Source organism: Lathamus discolor, chromosome 11 (assembly GCF_037157495.1).
Source record: "Lathamus discolor isolate bLatDis1 chromosome 11, bLatDis1.hap1, whole genome shotgun sequence".
Taxonomy (NCBI): Eukaryota; Metazoa; Chordata; class Aves; order Psittaciformes; family Psittacidae; genus Lathamus; species Lathamus discolor.
The window spans coordinates 9,471,234-9,496,841 of NC_088894.1; the positions used below are offsets into that span (position 1 = coordinate 9,471,234).

General features: G+C 48.6%; 1 protein-coding gene across 4 annotated transcripts in view; it reads right to left on the reverse strand.

Moving 5' to 3' along the window:
• Positions 1 to 17,611: 17,611 nt before the first annotated feature.
• Positions 17,612 to 25,608, reverse strand: part of CTCFL (CCCTC-binding factor like) — an 85,373-nt gene continuing 77,376 nt past the window's right edge. For all 4 annotated transcript variants that reach the window (XR_010615373.1, XR_010615371.1, XR_010615360.1 and 1 more), the window contains one exon: positions 17,612 to 18,347. The gene's annotated coding sequence lies outside the window, so the exon portion shown is untranslated. The remainder of the gene's footprint in view (positions 18,348 to 25,608) is intronic.

Here is a 25,608-nt window from a genome sequence, read left to right on the forward strand (position 1 = left end):
CGCCATGCGCTGTGCTGCGTGAATGATTCCCCATCAGTGGCTGGGTCCTAACAGTGTGGTGCTGGCACACAGCGATGCAGGCAATGGCCTGTCAGAAGCCCCTTTGTAAAAGCTGATTTATCCGCAGTTTAACCAGCCCTCTGCAAGGCAGAGCTCAGCTGCCCACCGCGGCTTTTGCATTGTGGGACGCAGGGATGCGGAGGCTGTGGAAGAACTTGGCTCAGGGGAAAACCCCTCAGGAGAGGTGCGGTCTGTGTGGAAACCAGGGTTTGCTGCAGTTCCTGGTGGGCAGAGCACGGGCAGCACGGCTCCGCCGCACAGCCAGGAGCACACGGAACAGCGCGGTGTGCGGCAGCCCCGTCTCACACCCTGCATAGCAGAGGCTCTGCTTTGTGCCCTGGCTGCTATGTAAATACCAGCAGGGTTTTCTTAGCAGCCACCAAACGCACATCTGCTCATGCAAAGCCCAGCCGCCGACCGGAGCAGGAAGCTCGCCACCACGCACGGGCGGCTTCCCTGCATGGGCCAGGCTGCCTCCTTGACCTGCAAGTGCTCTGTGCTTCCAACACAGCCCCCCCTGCTCCCTTCCTTGCCTGGAGAGCCTGGGCTGAGCCGCAGCCACCCTCACTGCAGGTAGGCAGCAGGAAAGCATCCCTGCTGGTCACCCAGGAACAGCCCCTCAGCCCGCTGCCGCTCGCCTGGCCCCAGCGCGCACACAGAGATAAGGCTGTGGGACGATTACTTTGTGCTGTCATCAAGATAAAATGAAGCCTGGCTGGTGCCAAAACAGCTTTCTTCTTCATTGTTCCATTTCCACGCGCCTGCGTACGGCCGGCCGCCCCGCTCCTGCCAGGAAAGCCGAGCGCTGATGGTTGTCAGATGGTTCACAGAGAGGCTTCTGGTTTGTTTTGTTTTTACAAGGATCCAAGTTGATAGGGGGAGGGAAAGAACTTTTGTCCTCTGCTTAAAATAATTCAAGAGCTTTCCACTGTCTACGCCAGGCTCAAGCAGACATTTGCATAACAAATGAGCTTCTCCCCACTCTTCAGCCCTGGGTGACCTCTGTGGCTCCTTGCAGGAGGAGGCTCCATCTCCATCACCTCCATGTCCATCTTCCATCCCAGCCCTGGGCCTATGGGTAGGGGAGGGCAAGTGGAAGTCTGTAAGTTTTCAGCACTTCTGTCAATCAAGACTTTGTAAATGGCCTCTGGAACATTTCAGCAGTAAAACATTTGCTTGGTGACCAACAAATAATTCCAGGCATCTTTTATTTTGCTGTAAAAATGCTACAAATCAAGCTGCTTAGTGGAGCTTTCTCTCCAAGCTAAAGGCCAGCAGAACCAAACATGAACTTTCCTGTTGTTAGCAGAAGCAGCCTCTCCATGCTGGGTGTTCTTCTCCACACCATGAGGCACAAGCAGAAGGCACAGGCCTAAGACCTGTTTGCGTGCAGAAAGCCCAAGCAAAGCCCCTTGGCTGGCTCAGATGTACAAGCTACCCCAACAGTTCTGCTACTGCTATTTAAAGAGATTTCACTGCAGAGTGCTTCCAGAGAGCATCTGCTGCAATAGCTGACAAGGTCACGACTTTCAGCCCAGCAAGCAGATGAAACCACTGTGAGAGCCCATTGCTCGAGCTGGTTTGTGCAGAGCCGGATCAGCTCAACCCTTCTGCTGAGGAACTGGAGGAATTGGTCCAGCTCCCATCCTCCTTATGGGAGGGAGAGAGTGGGGTAGTAAGGCTTACATGCCTTCATGTAGCTCTGAGAGGTGACAGGAGGGTTGCCACAGAAATCAGGTGGAAGCAAATGCTAGTCCAAATGCCCCATCAATTGTATCAGAATACTGTATTCAGGTGAGGAGGGCTGGGGAGAAGGGAAGTCCCGGCAATACTGCGACATCGTTGTTAGACAATGGCAAATAATGTTGGGGTTACTCATTTCAAAATTGGTTTGTGTAGGGTTAGATTTTTTTATCATGACATCACATTATGGGTACACAACTGAAAAACAATTCCTAATCGATCAGACTCAGTTATCCTCTCCCACCCCTTTTATTCCTGTAGAGTGAACTCTGGTACCTGGCATTTCCACATAATGAGAATTGTAGAGCAAACCTCCAGAAACCTTTGCAACATGAAACATCCATCCTCCTCACCACGATCTTGTCCTTTCTGGCCACTCCCCTGAAATCAGTTACTCTGGCTCCCCATAGCTCCAGGCTGAAGGACACACATCCCTCCTCCAGCTTGTGCATCCCGGTGCGGGGAGATGCTGCTCACAACCATCCAGTCCTACCAGGGCAGGTCTGGGAGCTGGGCACGGCCAACGGCAGGGCAATGGCTCTGCTCTGGAGACCAGACCATACATAATACAGTGTTTGAGATTCAACAGCCCCGCACTGCTCACTTTTCCATAGCAAACTCGAAGCATTGCAAAGTACTGCAGTGAGCTGTAAGGCTTTTTGCCTCTGAGGACACCAGCAGGCTGGACCCACATGCACCTCTCCTACCGATGTGCTCCAGGACTGTTTATCCCCCCTGAAAGAGCAGAGCTCGGGTCAGGGCTCTCCTGCAGCTCATGCTGGCTTTGCAGAGCCGGCCATGGTCCTAAGAACAGGTTTGAATCATGGCTTTTATGGCCTGGGTTTACAGCCAACACAGTGTATCCCAAACCCTCCTGCTCCACCTTCTGTGTGCCAGCTGCTTCAAACAGCACCCAGAGATGCTGTGCCTTCCACTTGTATCACTTGGCAGCAAACCCTTCCTCTGTATGCAAGCCCCTGACCCCCCCAGCAGCTCCATCCAGACGCTAATGTGTGTCATTAACACCCGGGCTGCCAGCCTGCATGCCCCAAGCAGGGTAGGACAGGCCCCCCTCTGAGCTCCCCGTGGCTTGCAGTCCAACCTGCTGGGCTGCTTTGGGCTTCATTCAGTTCAATCAAAGCCTCAGAGATGCCATATGGCTCCCGGGGATGTTTAGCTGCGGGGGGGGGGGGGGGGGGAGTGGTGGTGGTGGTTTGCAGCACCAGCAGTGGTTATGGCTGGCAGAGGCAGGGGAGCAGCTCCTACCCCAGCCCCTGAGCACCCAGGGGTGACAAATGGCTCTAATGACACCAGGATGTCCCCAGCACATGCCAGTGCCCAAAGCACTGGGACACGTAGGAGGAAGGCACCGCTCTAGAGCTGCAAGAAGATGCTTTGACACTGAGTGTTCCCTCAGAGGGCTTGGGGTTTGCTCCAGAGCTGAACAAAACTAAGCCCTGAAAGAAACAGTGAAGGGCAGCAGCAGAGCACGGCCTTCCCCAGTGGATGGGGAAGTGGAAATCCTCATGGGGCTGCAAAACATTCCCTGGAACAGCCCAGAGTAGAGAGAGGAGGCTACTGTGCTGCAGATGCCACCTGGGAGCCGCTGCACTGGGACAAGCGCGCTGGCAGCCGAGCACCAAGTGCTCCAGTGTGGCCATTCAAGAGTGACGCCTGGCTTCCCCCCAGCACTTCTTCGTTTTGAGGTCTATTGAAATAATGGCTTCTAAAGGACAGCAGCTCGGGGGGATTTATTTTCCTTGCCAGCCAGCAGCCCCCTGCATGGTGTGGGAGGATTCCCATTTCTGACATACCCGAGATACCAAGCTGTGATTATGACACAAGGAAAGCACAACTGTGGGAACAGCAGTTGCAGTCACCTGGTGGGTTTTGCTTCTGCTTCAAGACACAAGACTGAGAAGGCAAAGCCTATTAAACCCCCCCCAAACCACCAGTAAATAGGGCAGTCACAGCAAAGCAGGTCACAGGCAGCATTTTTCTACAGCACATCGATCGGGCCCATCTGGACCATTTTCAGAAGTAATGGAAGAGCCTAAATGTCACTTGGGAAATGCATTACCTGGGGACTGCTGTGTCCCAGTGTAACGGCCAGGGGAGGCTCTGCCTGGGCTTTCAAGTGCCTTTTCGTGGGCTGTAGTTGGAGAGGCAGGCAGGGAAGGGAATGGGACCTGGTCCAGGAGCTGCCTTCACTGCCTGCTCTGCTGCTGCATGGCCCTAGGGATGGAGGGATTAGTAAGTTTGCCCTCACTCTAACAGAGCCTCTAGCTTCCTTCTCTCTCCCCCATCTCTCCCTGCCTTTCTCCTCCTGGGTATTTTGCCCAAGCTCATTTGCAAGAACTGGTCTCATCCTGTCTCAGCTGCTGCAAACACTGTCTTAGGGCCATCTCAAAACTGTGCTGAGAACTGGGAAAACTGAGGCACATACCATGACCAGCCTATTTTCATGTTCTCTGGGAGGAACAGTGGGGACCACTGTGCCCAGGACCTTTGGTTTGATCTGATACCTTCCACATGCAGTTCCTCATCACCTCCTGCTCCGTGTTTGCCCAGTGCCATCTGGAACACATCCTGCAACACCAGTATGTGCTGCACCACAGGTACCAGTAGCCGTTTAAACGGTCACCAGCTAAGAAAGAAAGAATTCCCCACCAGCAAAAGACCAACAAATAGTTGACTCTGTTCCCAGGCAAATACAAAGAACGGTTTTGGATCGTCGCTGCTGTCCCTTTGTTGACTGAATGCAGCAACAGAAAAGGCAAGGGAATAAAAAAATACTCCCTGATAGCAACAACTTATTGTGGGTGAAGCAGGCTAGGACATGCCCAAGAAAAGGAGGGTCAGGCTCTGTGTGTATCTGCTGGTGATGGGAAATAAATGTGCCCAAAGCACTTAAAAAAACCCATAAAAAGGACCAGACCTGATTGCAGCAGTTAGAAGTGATATATTCTTGGCATGGAAACAAAAAGCAAATTCATAGCAGGTTGGAGCTGATCTCACTGGCTTACATGGGATTTTATACTTAGGTAATTCTATTGTTGGCTGGAGCTACCTGATGTATGCCTGAATAAGGTCCTGATCCTGCAAACATTTACTTATGTACTTTAGTTTTACCTTTGCCCCTAGACACCCTATTAATTTCACTGCAGTGAGGATAGTGCTTGTCTGCAGAGCTGGAGCCTTTGCAAGAGCAAACTCTGCACTGAAACAAAGAAGATAGTTATCAGTGAGACATGAACTCCCCCAGGCTGTGGTCATCCTTCACCCCGAGCCATTGCCAGTCCCAGGCATGCACCCCCGAAAGCCCAGTCATTGCTTGTGTAGCTCCCTGTAACCCATAAGCTCTAGGAAGCAGCAGGGGAACAGCCTTAGCACAAACCTGCAGCTTCTTTGAGCTCTGAGTCAGTCTCTCCAACAGGCCAAACATAACCCCATGGTGTAATACCAAATTCATTTTGATGACACCCTCTCCCTCTGCAGACCATTCAAATGAGCTACCAAATGTAGCAGAAACCATCTGGAGTGGTTGTTTCCGCTCAAGAAAGTGATTAGTTATCATTAAAACCACCAGGTTTGCCCTTGACCCTCCCCATCAGGCAAGGTAAAAGAGAGGAATTCATCCTCCAGACACACTCCTTTGACAATGAAACCTCTGGGTTTGCTTCAGAGGGAGCATGAGAACAAAAGCCTGTTGGAGGTATGAGGAGGACCAGCAGAGCGCTCACATGAGCGGGGAAGAGCTTCAGCCGCCCGGCCAGCGAGATGCCCCAGTGGCTGCGTACCCAGCAGCGCCGTCGCTCTCGTGCCTGTCACGCACTTCTAAAGCCAAGCAGATGAAGTAAAATGGGGCTGTGAGTCCTGGAGCAGCTGCTTTCCTCCCTGCGCTGCCAAGCCTGCCCAAGAACAGGCCATTCCTTGCACAAGGCAGAACTGATTTGCTTTACAATGGAGCCGTGGGGCTCTGCAAGCAGTCGGGTGTCTGCCCCGGTGGCATGGGGAGCCAGGAGCACCTCCTGAAGCCAGCCCTAAGGGTGCTGAAGCAGGGCCCAGAGCAAAACGCCTCCGGTACAAATCCCTGCTGCTTCGTTGGACCAGATGCATCAGTCCCCAGCCCCCAAACCCAGTGGTCTCCACCCAGCAAAGCTCAGATGCTGCTTGTGGAGCAGTGAGTGCCCATGGGCTGCACGGCAGGGGCCCTCTCCCTGACTCTTTGTACTAGCAGCAAACAGGAGGTGCCCAGCTTTTCACTTCAGCGTCTGAATCCAGGATGCTGCCACGACTGCACAGCATGGATACACAGAGATTGTGCACCGTGTACGATGAGGCTGCAGGATGTGGCCAGAGACTGCTTCCAGCAGCTCCAGTGCATTTCCAGAGCAAACCCTCTGAACTGAGCTTTGCTTAGGCTGTAGCAGCCTGGAGAAGTGAATATTGCCTCCCTAGGAAGATTTAATTATACATAAAATCAGAAGGAGGAAGCATTAGTTAAAATTTCATACTTCTGGAAGGCAGCCGGTTCGTTAGCATTACTTTAATGAGGCACTAACCTCACTGTAATGCTTTCATTAATGCTTGTTGCTTATTGAGTGCCAACTGCTTGGCTCCTCTCCGACAGGCCGGCTGGTCCACAAAGTGAATGGTTTAGGGGTCCTTTGATGCAAAATGTGAGCACGTTTACACCACAGCCAGGACAAATGACAGTTGGTGAGATGAGACAGCCCAAAATTCACCAGATGGTGCCCAGAGCAGGCAATGCAGTGAGAGTGAGATGAGGGTAGGCAGGGGAGGGATGCAGGAGGGAACAAGTGAAGGGAGGGGATGTTAGGTCCGCCAGCGCCACCAACACTGTTCCTGTTTACTGCAAGTAGGGTCAGGATGATGGCCAGGACAACGAGCAATGACAGCACATCAAGGAGTGAGGTGCTGGAGATGTGATGGCAAGGGAAGACATTGGGTGATACAGGATCCAGGTCTCTCGTGGCTGAGCACTGCATCCTGCCACCACTCACTACTGCTGCAGATATCTTATGTGCTTTGAGGCCACAGCTGCATTCAGCCCAGATCTCACCGTAGACCCTCTCTGTTCAAACACGAATCCTTAACCCAACCAATTTCTAGACACTGAAGGCACCTGTATCCCAAAAGCCTCTGCAGCAGTGTGACTGTTGTGGGATAACCCGTACCTTTGAAGTGCCCCCAGTACCGCTGTGGAGCTGGTCTGCCTGAGGGAGACACAGGAGGGGATGAAGTCCCTCCTCCAGTCCCTCTACACTGCACTTGCCCGTGACCCCATTGGGTTGCTGAGGGGAGGAAGGGACTTTGCCCCCAAGCCATGCTCAGCTGGTGGAGCCCACCTGCTTATGGGGGTGATACCCAAGCACTCTGAGCACATCTTTGGGATGCAGTCGTGGACAGAAAGACGAGCATTACCCCAGCAGCTGCTGGGACACACTCCCCCACTCCTGGCAGCTGAGGTGAACGTATGCCGTATGTTTCTCCTCCTATTCCTTGAAACACTCTGAATAGAGGGATTAAAAATTACCCATTGCGGCCTGAAACAACAGAGCCAAGGCACCAGCGCTGGCTGATATTCCAGCACAGCGGAGAGCCGATGGGCTGCCCCATCCGCAGCGAGCAGGAATGGGAACAGCTTGTTAGAGAGCCTCACCATGGCTCTGCCTGCAGGGCCACCCCTCCAGGAGCTACCGCTCCATAGGAGTCGAAGCATCAAAGACAGCTTTGCCACCTCCCTGTTTTGGGCTGGCCAAAGGCCAAAGCTACTTCCCAGCAGCGCGTCCCAGCCTGCGATCAGGCACTTCCCACTTCCAAGCGCTCAAAGGTAGATCCCACCCAGGCTGAGCCAACATTTTCCTCTGCATGCAAAGTGGGCAAAGCAGCCAAGAGCTGACCTGGTGCTGCCTCAGCACGGGCCCACTAAAAAGCCCTCCTCAGTGCACAGAGGATGCCTTTGCATCCAGGACCGTGCCGTATCTTAACCCTGTCAGTCCTGGGAGCAAGCACGGCCGCAGCGCTGTACCTTGTTTGGTGTCTTGGCATAGAGTGATGTTCAACCATGAGCTGGGTCTAGTGTTCCACCACTGTCCACAAATGGCTTCACAGGCAACCAGTGAGTCCTTGGCAAAGAACGGTTCAGTGCCATGTCATAATCTTGATTTGTCCTGCAACTGAAATAGAGTGTTTCATGTCATTTTGGGGTTCAAACTTAAACAAAGGAAGTTCAGGTTAGATATAAGGAAGAAGTTCTTTACTGCGAGGGTGGTGAGGCACTTGAATGGGTTGCCCAAGGAAGCTGTGAATGTTCCATCCCTGGCAGTGTTCAAGGCCAGGTTGGACAGAGCCTTGGGTGACATGGCTTAGTGTGAGGTGTCCCTGCCCATGGCAGGGGGGTTGGAACCAGGTGATCTTAAGGTCCTGTCCAACACAAACCAGTCTGTGGTTCTATGATTTTAGTCAACAAAAGGAGGGAAGATTATCTGGAGGAAAGAGGAGGAAGCCTGTTGTCTGCTTGGGCACAGAGCAACGGGCTGGGGCCAGCTGGATGAAACACAGGGCAGAGACAGAACGACCAGGGTGAGCAGCTCTTGTCCCCAGGTGCATTCTGCCCCAACTGCAAGGCAAGAACACCAAACTACAAAGTTACTGAACTGGAAAATTCACGACATATTTGTTTTTCTCCACATAACCTGACAGATTCAAAAGCAAATATGGAAATTTCACAGGGTGCTGCTGTGCGTTCCTCCTGGTAAAGTTCCTCTGCAAATTGGCCTGGTTCTTGTGAAGAAACAAAGAAAAAAGAGAGAAAAATGAAAGAAGAGATTTTCAAGTAAAACGAGCCAGATTCAGTCATTTTTAAAGTGACCGCTTTGGGTGACTGGGAAATTGGTAAAATAAAGACGTTTTGCAAAGTATTTATTGCCAAATCTGTTGGATTTTGGTTTTGTTTTAAATAAGGCTTTGATCCAATGTTCTAAATTTATCAAAATTAGGAATAAAGTGGAATCGAGGGATGAGAGGGAAACACACAAAATGAAACAGGGCAAAATGAAACGGCAAAGGCCATGAAACTTTCATCTGGGATTTACAGCATCATCTACAGCCCGCTCACACTGAACAGTGCATGCTTGTTCCAAGCACAATAAAATAGTCCCAGGATAAATCTTTTTCATTTCTCCTGGCCCCATCCAAAGCTTTCCTGGTCTGGCAGCAAGACCTCGCAGGTCTGCTGGGGCCCAACCGTGACTGCACACGAGCAGCAATGTCCCAGGGCATCCCAGGAAAGGCTTTCTGCTTCCCATGGTTCTAGTAGCAAAACATTAGAAACTCCATATTTTAAATGGGATTTTATCCAGGGCATAAAGCAGAAGTGTGCTGTCCTAGTCCAAAACAGGAAAACATGTTAAAAACTCAGCAGAACTGTAAACAAGATGCACGTTGGCAGGTTCATCAACCTGGGTAATCGCTCATAAGTTTAATCACGGTAGAAGGGGGGGGAATTTGGAAGCACTGCATCCATGGCACACCTCCCTGCTTTGTCACATCACACTAAACACTTGATAAAAGCTCCCTTTGAAGAGGAGCCAAGTCCTTCCTCGCTTGACTATAGCGATATTGGATTTGCTAAGCTGGGTTTCCAGTTGTGCGAAGGATTTGTAAGAGTTAGAATAAGGGTAGGAGTGAACAGAAACTGTTGCAGCTCAAAGAAGACTACAAAAGATGGAGCAGTAATTAATTAGGGGGCTTCTTTTTTTGTTGGCAGCGGGACAGAAAGACTACTATGTTGGTAAAACGTATTATGAGGGGACCTGCCTTCTCTATAGATTCAGATATATGACATTAAGTATTCAAAACTCACTTGCCATCTCCCCGGAATCATGAGATTGGTAAGCAAATCATAAGATTAAAACAAATCCTAATAGTAATGAAGAGTTGTCTTTTGTCTCTTAGCTTCTGAGTTGCTAGCCTGCCAAGCCAATTTCAATAGAAACTTGGTTAGAGGAAACTGAAAAAGGGAAGGTGAGACTTTCCCATGATTACACCAGAAGTTTAGTTTCCCAGGAAGGCGAATCTGTAATGTGATGAGATCACTTCCATGTGATGAATCCGAAGTTTGTTTTTAAAAGGCTAAAAACAGAAAAAGAAAAAAAAAAAAAAAGAAAGAAAATTAAGAAAAATCCCAGCACCCAAATGCAGATCACTTGGGCATTGGGTACTGGGGCCCTGCCTATGCCCAGCCAGAGCTCGTAAAGACCACATCTACCTTCCCTGCTTCCCAGTTAGGGCTACTGGTTTCCCTATCAAAATTCATCCCTGGGTAGAGGTGTGAGCAGTGAATGATCTGCCTCCTCTGCCAGATAAGAGACTGTCCATCCCTGCAAGGTGTCTCCTGGTGTGACCCACACAGCAGCCAGGAGCAGGTCCACTCAGAGCAGGGCACTCATTCATTCTGCCTCTTGCATTAGCATGGCATTAGCATGGGCTGGTGGCGATAGCATCTTCCTCCCACTTCTGCCAGCAGCCCCACCCTGGAGACCAACGGCTGCACAAACAGCCTCTGCCCACCAGCCTCCACTCCCCTTTCTGCCCCGTTCCTCCCAGGCAGGTGTTGTTTGCTCTCCCATCACAGCTCTTGTTCCTAGAGAAGCTGACGACAAAAGCTCTGCAGTCGTTTCTATTTATCCTCAGGCCTGGCTCGGTTTTGTTGGGATGCCCAGGGGAGTGGCAGGCAGTCAGTTCTTACACTTATTTTCTAGTGGATGGGGACATCAAATATTTGCTTTCAGAAATATTTGCAGCAGCTCCACAACAATTAACAACATCACCTGAAATGCTCAAAAAGGGTGGGGGATTGTCCCTGTGCTTTTGCTCTCTCCTGAGCTTTGCTAAAAAGACCCAGAAACTCTTGGACTTTGTTGCTTTGCTCATGGGTGACACATTAAAATATATGATGGCCTTCCCTTTGGTTTCCCTGGAAGATGCCCACAGGGGGAGATTAGAGACCTTCTTGTTCCTGTTCCATACCAGACAGCTTTCAGTAACACTAGTACCAATGCAGAGCAGCTAATGGACTTATCTTAAATGAACACTATTGCAGAACACAATTTAGTCCTTGCATTTCAGGAACAACAAAACTGCCTGAGGTTATGTGCTAATTACAGACTACCATTCTAGTTTACATTGCAAGACACCATCCAACCAACCAACTTGGGAAGAGTGTTTCATCCCTGGCATGAGGAAGCTCCAGATGTGATGCATCCGGTATGGATGTTGCATTCAAGGTGAATTCAGGGAAGGGCTTCATTTTAGATAGGGAAGGCTGAGCTGAGACATTCTGTGTATGAGCCACACAGCCTGGTGTCAGTAATAGAGTCAATCTCCATTGCTGAGATGTGTAAAGGCCTTTGTGCTCTGAGGGACTCATAGTGTCTCCAGATGTGGCAGAGGTGGTGGGCATGAATTGTTGCTCACTGCTGCAATAGGTATTCAAAGCCACAGCGCAGTGTAAGCTCTACAAAAAGGGGGACAACTGCCCAGACCACAGGATTGCTTGGTACTGAGCGTTGCGTTCAAAGATCTGTTAGTGAAGTGCTACTACCTGCAGGGTGAGACACTGCACAGCAACATCAGGACAGCAGAGAATGGGGCCCTTCAACCAGGAAAGTCTGTGACAGAGACTTTGGTTGGTGGGTTCAAGCCATAGCAGTCTCTTCCCCAGCTCTCATTACTTCATTACCTCTCCTGAATGACTGACAACAGGCAGTGTGTTTTCAGGAGCGTGTTTTTAACTAAGTGGCATTGATCACTAATAGGATCAGACCCACATATCATGCAGGGTATGACTCAGCCCTAAGTGCCTTTTAGTCTGCATTCCTCCTAGGCAGAGAGTGTGCTTTTGGCTTCATGTACTCTGCAGTTTCTCTCTTTTCCTTCTCTTTTTTTTTTCTGCCTCTTGTAAAGTCTTTGCTGTGTCAGAATCTGTCAAACAATTCTTCGTGCCATGTTTTTACAAGAATCCTACTTGCTGTGCGGTGCCAAGCACCCTTTTAAACAATACTCAGTGAAGTATTGCGTTGCCTGTGCTCTGCTCTTGCATGCCATATTTAGACAAAAGCTAGGGAATTCCCTACCCCAGATGAGGGCTTGAATGAGTACATTCTTTTCCCACCTCAACTGAAAATGTATGTGTTCACATCAGCGAGGCGCTCCACCAAGCTTTATTATAATTGATTCCACACTTTGATTTATCTACCTAGAAATCAGAAGGTGGGGGAGGGATATAGGAAAAGAAAAGGAAACGAAACAAGTGAATGTGGCCGCAGACACACGCTCAGTCCTGCCGGGTGCATTCCCAGAGACCAAAACCCAGGCAGCAGTGGAAACAAAACACGCAGGCCCCACACTGACACACTACCTGACTGCACAGCTAACAACAGCCAGATCGCAGCCAAAGGTGGCTTTCAGTGCTTTGGCCCAGGGTAAACAAACAGCAAGGCTATGGCCTAACACTGATGAAGATTGCCAAGGGGGTTTCTGGCCATGCAGGAGGACCTGGTGGCCACGTGAATCTCTGGGGCATCAGATTCCTCTGGAGCGAAGGAAAGCGCCAGGAAAGCAGTCAGCAGGCATGTGGGGAGCAGAGCAGGGAGCTCTGTGATCGCTGTGCGTATTGCCCTGCACGTTCACCCTTTCAAATTGGGAAAAGCCGGAGAGCAGGGGCTCTTTCCTGACACTGCAAAAGTCAATGGGGCTGCAGATCCTTCTGGAGCAGCTATTGAAAGGCCACATTCCAGAGCGCTACGCTAATCGCTTTTAGCCGGCCCTCCAACATCACTCCAGTCACTCATGTTTAAATTCATTGCCATACTTTTGTCCACAGCACATGGGCCCCCCAGATCTTCTGACATGTGGTTCTTCCACTCACTGCCAAGAGAGGATGTTAGCCTCACAGGACCAAAACAGATGCCTTCCATGCACTGACTCTATTGGAAAAGCTTCAGTGTTCCCTCCTCCTCTGCCCTGCAAACACTAAAAAATATTCATTTTTATCTGCCCCAAGAATCTACTTAGGAGAAAATTTGAATCCTAAAATGGAGTTCGAGCATCGTCAAATACAGCCTGAAACACAAGATGAAATACTCAAAAATAAGGCAGAGTTTGCACTACATTTCTGTTTTCAAATACATACACATATAAAAAATCCCATCTCAATTATATCTGTACTGCCAGTAGCAATGATGGGGAACCTACTGCAGACAGGATGCAGACAGGCACTCGCCTTTTAACTGCTGTCATTTAATTCTGTTCAGTGTCGCTTGAGCTGACATAATAACTGAGACATCACTCAAGCCTCGACTAGCCTGGTGCTGTTAGTGTTATTTTCACTGCTGGGAGCATGACGGGGACAGTAAAAGAGGAAAGAAGTGATATGGACATAGCTTGTAGTGTTATAAAATGCACCCTTAGGATCATATGTTCAAAAGCACTCAGTTCCCATTTAGAAACCTAAATGAAGTTGGCAGGATTTCAGAAGTGCTCAGCATCTATCAGCTCCTACCGAGAACATGCTGAGCTCTTCTTAAAATTGTTAGAGAAAAACAATTCAAAGATAAGAGCCAGCTTGTAGCTCACAATTAACATCATTGTATGGGTCTTCAGAGCAGTTTGGCAGGAACAAGAATAGCTGCTTTCACAGAAGTTTCTGTATATGAATTCACATCTCTCAAAGCATGGGGCCAGGTCTATAAGCAGTCACCCCCACTGCCTGCCTCCTGTTAGAGCTCTGCACCCCAAGGAGAATTTTCCACTTTGTGTCAGAGTGATGCCTTTTATAGCACTTAGTAAGTGGGAGTCTGCACCTGATCGTGCTAGGAGCAACCACATCAGTGGAGGTGAGAAAGGCCAGTATGAGTACCTAACAGCTCAGAACATAACCCATTGTGCTGCAGCCAGGGCAACTGTGAAAACATCTGGAGAAATGCACTAATTTAGCCCTAACCTATATTAGTTTTTGACATATAATTAGTAGCGATATTAAATGTCAGTTGGTACCTTTTGCCTTTGAACCCTGAAGTGCTCTTTGTTCTGTGATGAGAAAAATGTCTTCTCCCAGCGGTGACAGAAACAATGGTCTGCCTCACGCAGTCATGGCCGGGCTAACACCAGTGTGAGCCTTCAAGAGACAGAAAGATCTGTCAAATCTCTCCAATTGCTTTCAGAGGCATGAGTCCAGCAAAGAACTTAAACACTGCAGCAGTCCCACTCACTCTGCTAGAACCACCGATCTATTTAAAAGGAAGGCTGTGAATTCAAATCCTCCTACTGTTTGCAGCTCACAGCTCCTCCAGCCTCGAACCAGTTGACTCTTGGTACCACGCCAAAAACCCTCAAATTGAGCACAACAGTTTGGGACAGGTTTCAGCTCTCTCATGGATGGGTTATGATTCTTGAAGAGGACTAAGAACAAATTCTCACAAAGATCATCTTTTTCATAGTGTCCTTCATCTTATGTAGATTCCAGAAGCTATCTTCCAGGAGTAGCTTGCTGATCATTATTTCCTAGGTATTCCAAGGGTTACAATGCCTGCATACCCCTTAGACTGCTATTTTTGCCCGGTCTAATTCCATAGAAAATTCTAATTCCATAGAGCTTGAAGGTTCTGATGAGTGTTGCTGCCAATAGCTCCCTTGACTCACCTTGGTATGGGAGGCGAATCTACTGTCCTAGATGAGGGTGCTACACCTCAATCAGAACTGCCATAGAACACTACCACTCACAGTATCAGGACAACACATGGGGTTTTTCTCTTTTAGCTTAAAAGTTTCATGCTTATGAACAGGTCAAAATCCCATTTGTTGAAGGCAGGGGCAAATGTATTGATTCCAGAGGAGTTGCTGCTCCTAGAGACCAGCTCAAGAACTCAAGAGAGAGATTAAACACTGTGCAATCAGCAATTGCAAGACATTACAAACTCAAGCCACAGTGATTTACTTCCCCACATCCAGAAACGAAAACAAAACAACAGCAAAATACATGACACTATTTTCCATTCTGACTAAAACAAGTAGTCCAGCGCATGCATAAATTTAGCTTGTCACTCCTCAGATATAACAATTCATTATGATTCATTTCTCCCAAGTATTCTATCCATCTCCTTTCTAAGCTAATTAATCTTTTAGAAAGTAATTCACCCAGCAGGCACCAACTTTACAGGGGAGCACTCTATTCCCAGGAGGAAGGCTTCACTCTCTGCTGCCTTCCTTATGAGCACACAGCTACTTGCCAACTTGAGAACACAACTAACACAACCATGGTTGGCCAAGGAGCGCTGCTGTCCTTTCTGCCCTGAATTTGCTGTTTACACAACAGGGACAGCCTGAGAAGACTCATTTGGCTGAGAAATGGAGAATTCTCCATGACAGTGAGCAACACATGCCCAATCCAAACACAGTCTCCTTGGGAGCAGGGAAGGGCTGGTTGATCATTGCCACAGCCACGGAAAGTTAACAAATACTCATCCTTTCTCACAGGTGAGCTGAGCTCAACTAGGCAGGAGAGAGGATAAGAAGGAAGATAAAGACATTAACACTCATCCTGGAGCAGGGAGAGAGGAACGGTGAGGTGACTAGTGCAGCCCTAGAAGGATGATGCCCTATCCTAGGAAAGCAAATGGCTCACACAATTGTGCAATAGCATGGAGTTTGGACAAGATCTTTGAATGCTTTTCTTGGTCCCTTTTATCCCCTGTTCAGGATAACACATCCTTTCAGATCTTATGTATATGTAGACCAAAGAAAAACACCATTAACATGCCAAGGAGACTTTCAAGACAATTGTGTTGTATTAAACCTGCTTCAATCCTAACCTCTGCTTCTGTAAAATTACTCACTGGACAGGACAGTTTAATCCTGAGTTACTAAGTGCCATTTTCACTGTCAATCGATTGCTGTTTTCACAGGTCAGCCACAGCAGGATTTACAGGCAGCCCCTTCTGCATCAGGACCCTTGGTGTAACACAAAGGCACATTCTTCACTGCAAAAGTCTCCCTCCTAAAGCGCCAGCTCTGAGACCTGGGTACTGCTGCTGCTATTGAAACACCAAATACCATTTTGCTGGCATGCACTCGCGCTGCTCCCATGGGCGCTCCGCAGGCGGCTCTGCAGGAGAGCTGCCGCCTGAGTGTCACCCGGTGAAACCCAAGAGCTGGGTCCACTTTTAGAGCCTGCCTGGAGATGCGTTGCATTATCTGAGCAACACGTAAGCGAACAAAATGAACTGCAGCTCCCCCTGCCCCTTATTTACCTCCTGTTTAAATAGAGCCTCTTCGGCCCGTGCTGTTCCCCTCCCATGCACCCACTTACTTGGCACCTCTCGCGGGGCTGCCCAGTCTATTTTTAAACGCATGCTGCTGGCTTTTATCTTAAGCTGCCCGTTTTGATTGGTTTTTTAGCTCTTGTACTCTTTAAACTTATTTAAAACATGCTGGTGGATAGATGGATAGGTGGATAGTGAGGGGAGATACAGCAAATGCATCACGGCTGGCATTGTGATCGAGAATTGAGGCAAGAAGTAAAAACCAAACAGATTAAAAATAACTAGACTCAATGATTAGGGCCAAACAGCAGTGGTCCTCACTAAGAGGAGTATCCCCCATGCACTTGAAGGGGAGATTGATTTAAACCAGGACTTTAGGACTTGCTCTTGCTGGCAGCAAACATGCATGGATGCTTGCAGCAGGGAAGAACAGCAGACTGGCAGCTGCGAGGAGTCCTTTCCATGGGCTTGGCCCTTCGGCTGTAATCCATTCTGACATTGTCTGGGGTTAAAGGCTCTGCTGCTCCAATTTGTGATAGACATTAACAGCACTGAAGGCAGTGGACTCGCACGGTCACACAGGTGGAGGGAGTATGGGCAGGAGAGTCTCCAGCGCTGCTCATAGCTGCAGGAAGGCAGGAGAGTGCCAGAAACATGTGGCTTGAAACACCCAGTGCTCCCACTCATACCCGCAGTTGTGCCCCCAGACCAGGATGCACTTTTTACCCTTCAACAGGGAGGCTGGTGTCAACTGCAAGCCTAAAATCCTCAGCAGCAACTAAAGCAAGCGACTCTTGAGGCCATAAATACTGGCACGCCTCTAGATGCTGTAAATAGGGATGATGCGATACATCACTGACACATCACCTACTAATCTGAGAAACCACTTCCAAAACTTCACGTTTGGTAGCTTGGAGACTTTCTAACCCATGCTTTTGAACTAGATTTTTCTCAGCTAATATTCCGGTGCCAGGCTCTGACACCACTGCAGACATGTCATAAGCATCCTGCTGGTGCTCCTGTGGTGACCAGACACATACAGCTGCCTCTGCCGCACTGGGCATGTTTCAGGCTGAGCTAAGCTCCATTTCAGATTCAGGACATCTCTGAGAACTGGCTGAAGTGAGGACTCACTAACGCTTCCATCAGATGCTGACAGGCCTTTTTGTGCCAGGAAAACGGATGTGTGCAACAACAGCAAAGTGCCTGGAAGCATCCCAAAGCCTGAGTGGAATGAGGGAATTTTGAGTGGCATTAAACAAAAGGAGCAGTGATTTAATCTCCACAGATGGGGAGGGGGGAACAGTGTCAGGAAAAGCAGGAGGATGAGATTAGCTAGGCAATAAAATGAAAATGAGCAAGAGGTGGAGCAAACTGTGCCGAGATAAGAAGAGGTGGATTACAGGGCTGGCAGATGGAGGGGGAGCAGGCAGCCAAACAGCGAACAAAAACTCAGGTAATAAATCTGGAATAACTGTAATCAGCAACATTAAATACAATTTTCAATCCATTTTCTCCAAGGAGGAAGGCTGTTATAGCAGAGGGATGTACAGTGAACACCTTCTGCTACCCCTCAGGGTAGCAATGACACTGTCTGTGCTGCTGCAGCGGCTTTCAGCCCAGGCCACTGCAAATGGCCAGCAAGGTTTATCTGCTTGGACTCTAAAGTCTCTCAAGGTAGCCATAATCTTTCTTGACACATGGATAAAGCAGTCCTTTAACACCAAAAGGTGAAAGAAATTGCTTCTCTCTGGAGAGCCTGACCATCCGTTTGACTCAGCCTAATTCAGGAAAGCGACACATCGTCTCTTTTGCTGCCGAAAGGAGCATTTCCTCCAGCCTTGCAGGAGCTCATTAGTCTGGTATCTCAGTTCCGGATGATATGGCAGCTTTTATCAAGAAACTTTCATTAATGCAGTTCTACTGGTGATAGTGATTGATAGTAAACAGACATTTGACGCTATGAAAGTCATTTAGCCCTTGACCATTGAGTTTTTTTGAGGATAATCTCTAGAATATCTTTGGCTGTGTCACTTTAGAAAAGCCATGCTGCAGCTCTCCAGATCTGTGCATCCCCCACACAAATCTTCCATTATCCCAGGAAGGTCAGTGCCAGACGGCAACACGTCTATCCCAGTTCTTCCTATCTCAGGTTACGTGAAATCATTCATCTGTCACTGTATTTGAGTCTGGGTACTGAAAAAGAAATAAAGAAAAAGGGAAATGAATGGTTGAAGATAAGTAAGTACCTTGTGAATCTGACACCTCTTTGGGGTAGGGACAGCTTTTTGGTCTGTACTGGTGAAGTCTCCAGCCCAACAGGGTTCGTGTCACAGCACTACTGCAAGGCAAAGGAACATCATTGCAAATGTCTGTGTGGAACAGTAAATACCTATTGTGAGTTGACAGTTTCCCACCCAAATGTGGGGCAAGGTCAGATTAACCCCATTGCTGCTGAGCTGGGTTAAATGATCCCCACTTTCAGCCTGCTCCTTTCTTATTCCCCAAATGGAAACCTCTTCCCCCTCTGCCCCTTTAGCTTATTTAATGTGTCTGTAACCTCCAGCATGACCAGGAGAGGACACAAGCAGCAGAGTGGGGTCTGGGGAGAAAGATGGGGTTAAGGGGAAGGCAGGGAGAGCCTTGATCAGGAGATATTTGTACAAGAGCCTTCTTGAAAATCTATGTGACTCCTATCTGTTGGCATGTCATTAGGAATAAGAATTAGGAACTCTACCATGCTGAAATGGCTGCATTTGAAAGCATTTCTTTTCTTAGGAAAGTACTGTGGTCAGCCAGTTCTTGGATAAACTGTGGGAGTTAAGTGCATGAAATTCAATACTTTATGTTATGTACCAGAGGTCAGGCTAAGGCTACCTTCAGATTTAACATAAATTTAGCAAGCCATTACCAAAAAAGCCCTCTCTCCCCCGCCCCCAAATTCTCCCATTCAGCTTCTAGAAAGCTCTCAAAGAACATGATCCGGCTGCCCAAAGTTAGCAGAGACCAAAGCCATCAGGACTCTACATCTGACTTCAGCCATGAGAGCACTCGTGCTCCACAGCCAGAAGGGAGGCTCGGTAAACAGCATCACCCCAATGGAGCCCGGGGCTGCAGCAAAAAGCCTGGGGCTCCCAGGGAAGAGCCTGGGGCTCTCAGCTCTCCAGGCACCTGCTCCTCATTTGACCCCAGAAGCTGCTGTATTTCACATGCTGTTCCTCCCTTGCCCAAGCAGTGATGCGAGATCCAGCTCGTCCTGCTGGAAACTATAACTAAACCATAGTCTAAAAACAAATCCTCTTTCTGTGTGCCCGGAGGGGAGGAGCAGTCCCCAACGAACATAGAAAAATGGAGCATGGATAAATAGCTGAGCTGAAAGCGACCCAGGAGGGCAGCCCAGAACGGCAGCTTCAGAGGAGCAGTTTTAGATGAGGAGAAAGAGGATTTCAGCACGCAGCACCAGTCTGAGAAGGGGCCTGGTGTTGACTTACCAAGCTAGGATATGCCCAAATCCAGCCCACAACACTGCATATCCTGTTGCAGAAATCAGTTGTGTCAGGTTCAGGCGAATGGTTGTGCCTTGGCACCAGGTGTTAAGAGGCGCTGATTTCCACCATAGGATTAGCAGCAGGATATACAGCACACAGTCACTGCAAAACTGCGATAATATCAAAGCTCCATCTGTACTCAGGCTGGAATGCAGAGCTATTAAAGACTACTGTGGGAGAGCTAACATTGTTTTCTTATTGCTAGATAAATAAGCTCTCCCGCACCTTGAAAACCAATCATCCTTTTCTGTTTAAAGATACGTGCAAACATACCATTTTTTCCTATTTTTTAAATGTAGGTAATACGTACACATATAGGAAGAATAGCACAGATTTTAAGGAATAGAATATTTACGATGCTCTGTTTACTCGTCTCTTTAGAGGAGCTCAACTGTTCTCTGCTTAGATGCAAATAAGGCACATAGTTCCACCCTAGGTATTTTTGGTCAGAAGGAGAAGATAAATAGATAATGCATTTCTAACGTCACACTTTCAGCTGGCTTTATCTAACTTTGGTCAAGAATTTAAAACTTTGCACTGGACGCGAGCACATTTCAAGCTTGAACTGTAATTCTGTTCTGACAAGAATTTGCTGCTAACCGAGCCTATCTGTGACATGGGAACCAAGGGGCTAAAGCTGAAACCATGGCTGTCAAGTTCACTTCACTTATTAGTTATGAAATGGGAAAAACCAGTAAGCTTCAGTGTCACACGGAAACATGAGTGCAGCGGTGACATAGCCTTTCCTACAGAGTGTCAGCACTAAAAACAGGGTATAGATTATTTGGAACGCGATAAACACTGATCCCGTGACTCTGTTCTGGGCTGATCCTGTGACAAAAAGGGAAAAGAAGGGGAAAAAAAAAGCCAACATCAGAACAAAGGCAGAAACCGAAGCCCAGAGCAATTCACAGCGGTGCCTGTCCCAGGCAGTGCGGGCACTGCTGCAGCTCTGCTGTTCTGCTCCCCCCGCGCACCTTCCGATCCCGGGACAGGCCGATGTACACAGGGACAACTGCTGAAGTTAGCACCCCCAGCCGCACGCAGAGCTTGGCTGCCCCCAGCCTGAGCACACAGCTGCGCAGAGCCCGCTTTTTCCTCTTTCTCTTTCTTCTCTCAAGGCAAACAGGCAGTGCCAAGTTACGCTGGTGGGCTGCGCTCACGGGTCAGACATGGCTTCGCAAGAGGTGAGCTGCCTGCAGCACGGCGCGGGCTGCGTCCCACCAGCCATCCCAGGAGAATGCGCCCCAGCCCCAGGACACCCATGTCTCCACTAAGCCTCCCACCTCCGAGGTCGGGGCAGATGTTCGGAATGGCTCTTTCTAATCTTCAGCATGTCAACCCTTATTAGCTGATTTTATCAAGTTTCTCTCCAAACATCTCCAAAGTAACACTCGGTGTTGCTTTATCCCAAAATAGCCACTCAGTATGAGCTTTTGGCAGACAGCACAGAGGCTGGAGGAGACCCTTGAGGGCCGGGTTAAAAAGGAAATCACTGCTCAACATGCTCATCTTTTTGACGTCCACTGCTCCTTCCCAGCCCCACATGGTGCCAAAACCCCTTTGTTACCTTAGGAACGCTGCAAGCATCCCTGCCCCCCCTCCAGCTACCTAGAGCTCAAAACCAGGTCCAGGGCAAAATTCTGCTTACAGACAACCCCGGATCTGCCCTTGGATCCAGGCTGTTCAGGTGCAGGCACCTTCCACCAGCACACAGCCCTCACGACTCTTACAGTTACAATAGGCCTCTTTTTCCTATTGTCAGAGAGATGAGGTATCTACCAGACAGCGGTACAGAGACACTGCAACTGCTAATTAGTGAAAGCATTTATCGCTAAATCTGTGACTGAAACGATAGGGATGGGTGGGTAGCAAATCTTTTGTGAGCCATAAAATTGCCATGAGAGAACTTCTCAGGAGAAAGAGCTGGAGGAAATCAGTGTATTTTAAATATGATATGAACTCCTATCAGTGACTGTTTTGACACAATTTTAACCTCTGACTACAGAGGTTGACAATTTAAAAGACATCTGGCAACCGATGATTTTGCAAGGCAGGCAATTGAGAAGACACCTGGTAACCGATGGGTTTTCAAAGCTAGAAGTCCATTGCATACATTCAAATGAGCTCAAAAACATCACAGATGCATCTGGTTTCATGAACCAGAGCTCAGAAAAAAAACCCATTCCCTGTTGCAACACTGCTGCTGCTTCTGGTTTTGCCAACAGCAAAGGTGAAGGCTAGTCAAAAGCAGAGCGGGTCTAACCTCTGAGGCTGGAGGATGTGCAGATGCCTGCCTGGGTTGAGCAATCTGGAGCTGGTCTGCAGGGAGCTTTCACCTGTCTTCACCTGCATCCCAGGCCTGTGGTGCCTCCTGCTTTCCCAGGGGAGATCCTGTATTTCTTGTCACCATGTTGATGGTTTTGCCATGCAGCCGCTGTGCAGTGGCCACTGGCTTGGCAAACCTGGGGCCAGTGCCTTGCTCACTGCTGAGAGGCCATCATCGACAGAAACAGGCCCAGAACATCACAAAATGCCGGTTGTCTGCACCGTGTTAGTGCTTCTGCAGAACTGAGCGGAGGAAGCAAAGTTGCTTTCAGCTCTTGTTTAGTTTCAGTTAGATATGATAACACAAATGAGTTGCTGTTCATCCACCAGCTGTAGCCTCCCTCTTCCCCCAGTTCACATCAGATCTAACAAGCAGTGGTGGTCCTGTGATATAGCAGGTCTGTTACTCAGTCCTCAATCCATCCTTCTTAGTGCCAGGCCAGGAGCCAAGGCCACCTTTCCTTATCCTGAATATCATCTTTCTTCACCATAGAAGTATTTACATCTTTTCTGTACAAGAAAACTGGACAGATTCATCCCTGAGCCAAAAGATCCTCATTTGGCCCTGGATGTGTCAAAAGCATGGGTCACTCACCAGAGCTGGAGTACAGAAAATCCTGGCTGTGTAAGTAATAGGGAATCCCACCAAAAAGGCCAGGGAATTTTCCTGTAGCTGGCCTTAGGAGAATGCTTTCTCTGACAAAAGAAAAAGTATACATAAAAAATCCATCCCTTGCAAGCCCATGAAGGCATGGCCATGTGCCATGGAAGCTAATGGGATTTCTAGCTCCCCAGCAACGTCCCCCATCATAATTCAAATGGCAGGAACACACCATAAGAAGACCTCACTGCCTCCTTCCCCTCCTTCTTTTCCCCTTTGTTTTAACCAAAGCCATTAGATCCTTGGGGAAGGCGACAGCTCAAACTGTGGAAAGAGTTTCCCAAAGAGCTGCTGGAGGTGCTGAGCAGCCCCACACAGCACCAGAAGGTAAGTTTTCCACAAAAACCATGTTCTCCCCCTCACAGAAGAAAGCACTGGAAGGGAAAACCTGCCTTTGATGGTGTGGGGGAAAAGGTCTGTTCCAGTCTCAGCTGAGCAAGGTACGAATTTCCTCTTCCTCCCTACCCCTCCCAAAGGGGGTAAACTGCCCTCTTTCTTTAGAATCAGCTGCCCTCGAACCTTTCCTACTGACCAGATGTTTTGCACGTCTCTTTATCCACCATGCTGCCCATGCTGATGGAGAGGCCACGAGAGATCTGCCATTTCAGAGAGCTCCTGTGCTATGAGCACACTTAGTTACCAATGTAACCTTGGTCTTCCCTTCTTCAAAAGGAACAAATCTTCCAGCTAGAAAACCGCATTTTCCTCTAACTGTCCCCATTCCACCACCTGACTGAAAACCTCACTGAATTAAAGAAACCATGGCTTGACTTCTGACCAAGCCTTGCCAGGACAACTGCCTAAAGTCCTATTCACCAGGGTCCTATTATTCACCAGTCCCTAAATGCTTCTATTGCATTTGACGGGAATTCCCTCCAGCCACTGACTCCAGTAAGGGGAGACTCAGCTCTCTGTGTCTGAGCCGTCAGTGCTCTCCAGGGTATGTGCTATCTGGAGTTTTTCCTGCAGCCAGGCTGGCTCTATTCCAGGGGCTGGGAATGAGCTTCCTGAGCCATCCCCTCTCTTATCACTCACTGCCTTAAACAAGTTTGACCTTTTGATTGATTCGAACTTTGGACAGCATTAAAACACTTGTTCTAGCAGATGAGGTCAGTCACTCAGCTTTCTGCTTTGTGTAATGGGGCAGTTAATGCTACAGGGGTTTTAAATCATGGCACATTCCCAACCGTGAGGACAGGGGGAAAAAAACCCAGCTCACCAGAGTTTGTCCCTTGACACGGGGCCAAGCCAGGCCTGAGCCTTGCACAGTTTATGCTTCAGCTCTTGCCTCATGGTTACTTCTGGTCAAGCACATTTAGAAGAAAAAGAAACCTTTCAAACCACCTAGAAAAAGTTCTTACCTCTCGATCTTCCTCTCCTCTCCCTTGTCCCCTCATGACCTCTCAAAGCCATCCCTGAACTGTGGAAGATGCCTTCTGCAAAGGATGGTTGGGTCACTGCTGACCTTGAGCAAGGGTTTTAATAACTAACAATGACAAAGAAAACCTCAGGACTAAGCGACTGTTTCCATGGTATTTAAAATAGACTTGGAAGGAAAGAGACTTTGTCTAAACAAATAAACATGATCCTCAAACTGTCACAGGCCAAATTTGTAACATCAGGCTTTATGTTAGACTTGGGAAGAAAAAAACCCAACTGGAAAAGGATTACAAGGAGCAAACTGAAAGAAATGCAAAAACCCAGCCACGCAGAGAAAACCACACTGGAGGGAACCCAAATCTTTTCGTCATTGTAAAGGTATTTTTTTGTTAACATGAAGAGGAGTTTATTTTATTATTAATGCTGGATGTCTTCTCTGCCATCTCTGCAGGATTCCATATAGACAAATAGACGCTGTCAGCATCTTCATTGCTCTCAGTTTCATATAAAGGGGCTGGACGCACACTAATGGGCACTTCTCTGAGCCATGTGACAAACAGGAGTAATGATGGGCTGGTTTTTCCCTCTTGCAGAAGAATGCTCGTGAGTTTAAAAGATCTGCTAATGTTTGCTCATATATAGTTATGGTTGGAAATATTACAAAAGGAGCTCTTACTTGTAGAAGGGAGATTTATATATAAACCTAAGCACTGAGAAATGGTGTTTCTTCAGTGGTCTCCATACTGTGTATGCAGTCAAAAAGCCTCCTTGTTGGTCATTGCATCACTGCTGTAAGAGGTCATGGCTATGAATGTGGTGTCTCAGATTGCTGGGACATAAACCAAAGTGAAAGTACCTGGTTATAGTCATTTCTAAGGATGGTGTGACCACCATCTAGGAAGATGGGCTGATGCCTTTTCTGTCAGGTGAAACTTTTTTTACTGGTCTGTAGATTGATGTTTTTTAGGTGCAATGAATTCCAGTAAAAGTGCATGGAAATCCGGAATAAACACATCACAGCAGTCCAGTTCAGTACAGTCTTGTGGCTTATTTTCTATGGGAACATTTTGCTGCCGTGGCTGTTTGGATTTCCATAATGTTGGAGAATTAAAAAGCACTGGAGTGTTAGAGAGGACCTCCTGGAAGCCCAGCATTCGAAGAGCAACATCTTGAGCATCACCTACCTGGTGTCATCTTCAGCCAGCTTATATCCAGCCAGAGGCTGATTCTGGTGCCACAAGAGCAACTTTCTGTGTCAACAGCAGCTTCTGGGCAGCACTGGTCACTAATGAACGGGCATCACTGGGTGCTGGGTTCTCACATGGCCCTGCTGGGTGGAAGGAAGATGAGGGGCAGCCACCACCACAACGGTGGAGCATCCAGCAAGATGGGCTGCCTGGAGCCTCCCAAGGCTGTGGCTGGTCCGCAGCCAGGCAGGGTGCACAGCTTGCAGAGGGGACACCCCTCTGTCCTGCAGCGACTCGGAGTATATGAAGCCAGTGCCGCTTTACTGCTTCCATGGGGCTGATCCAGGAAGTTC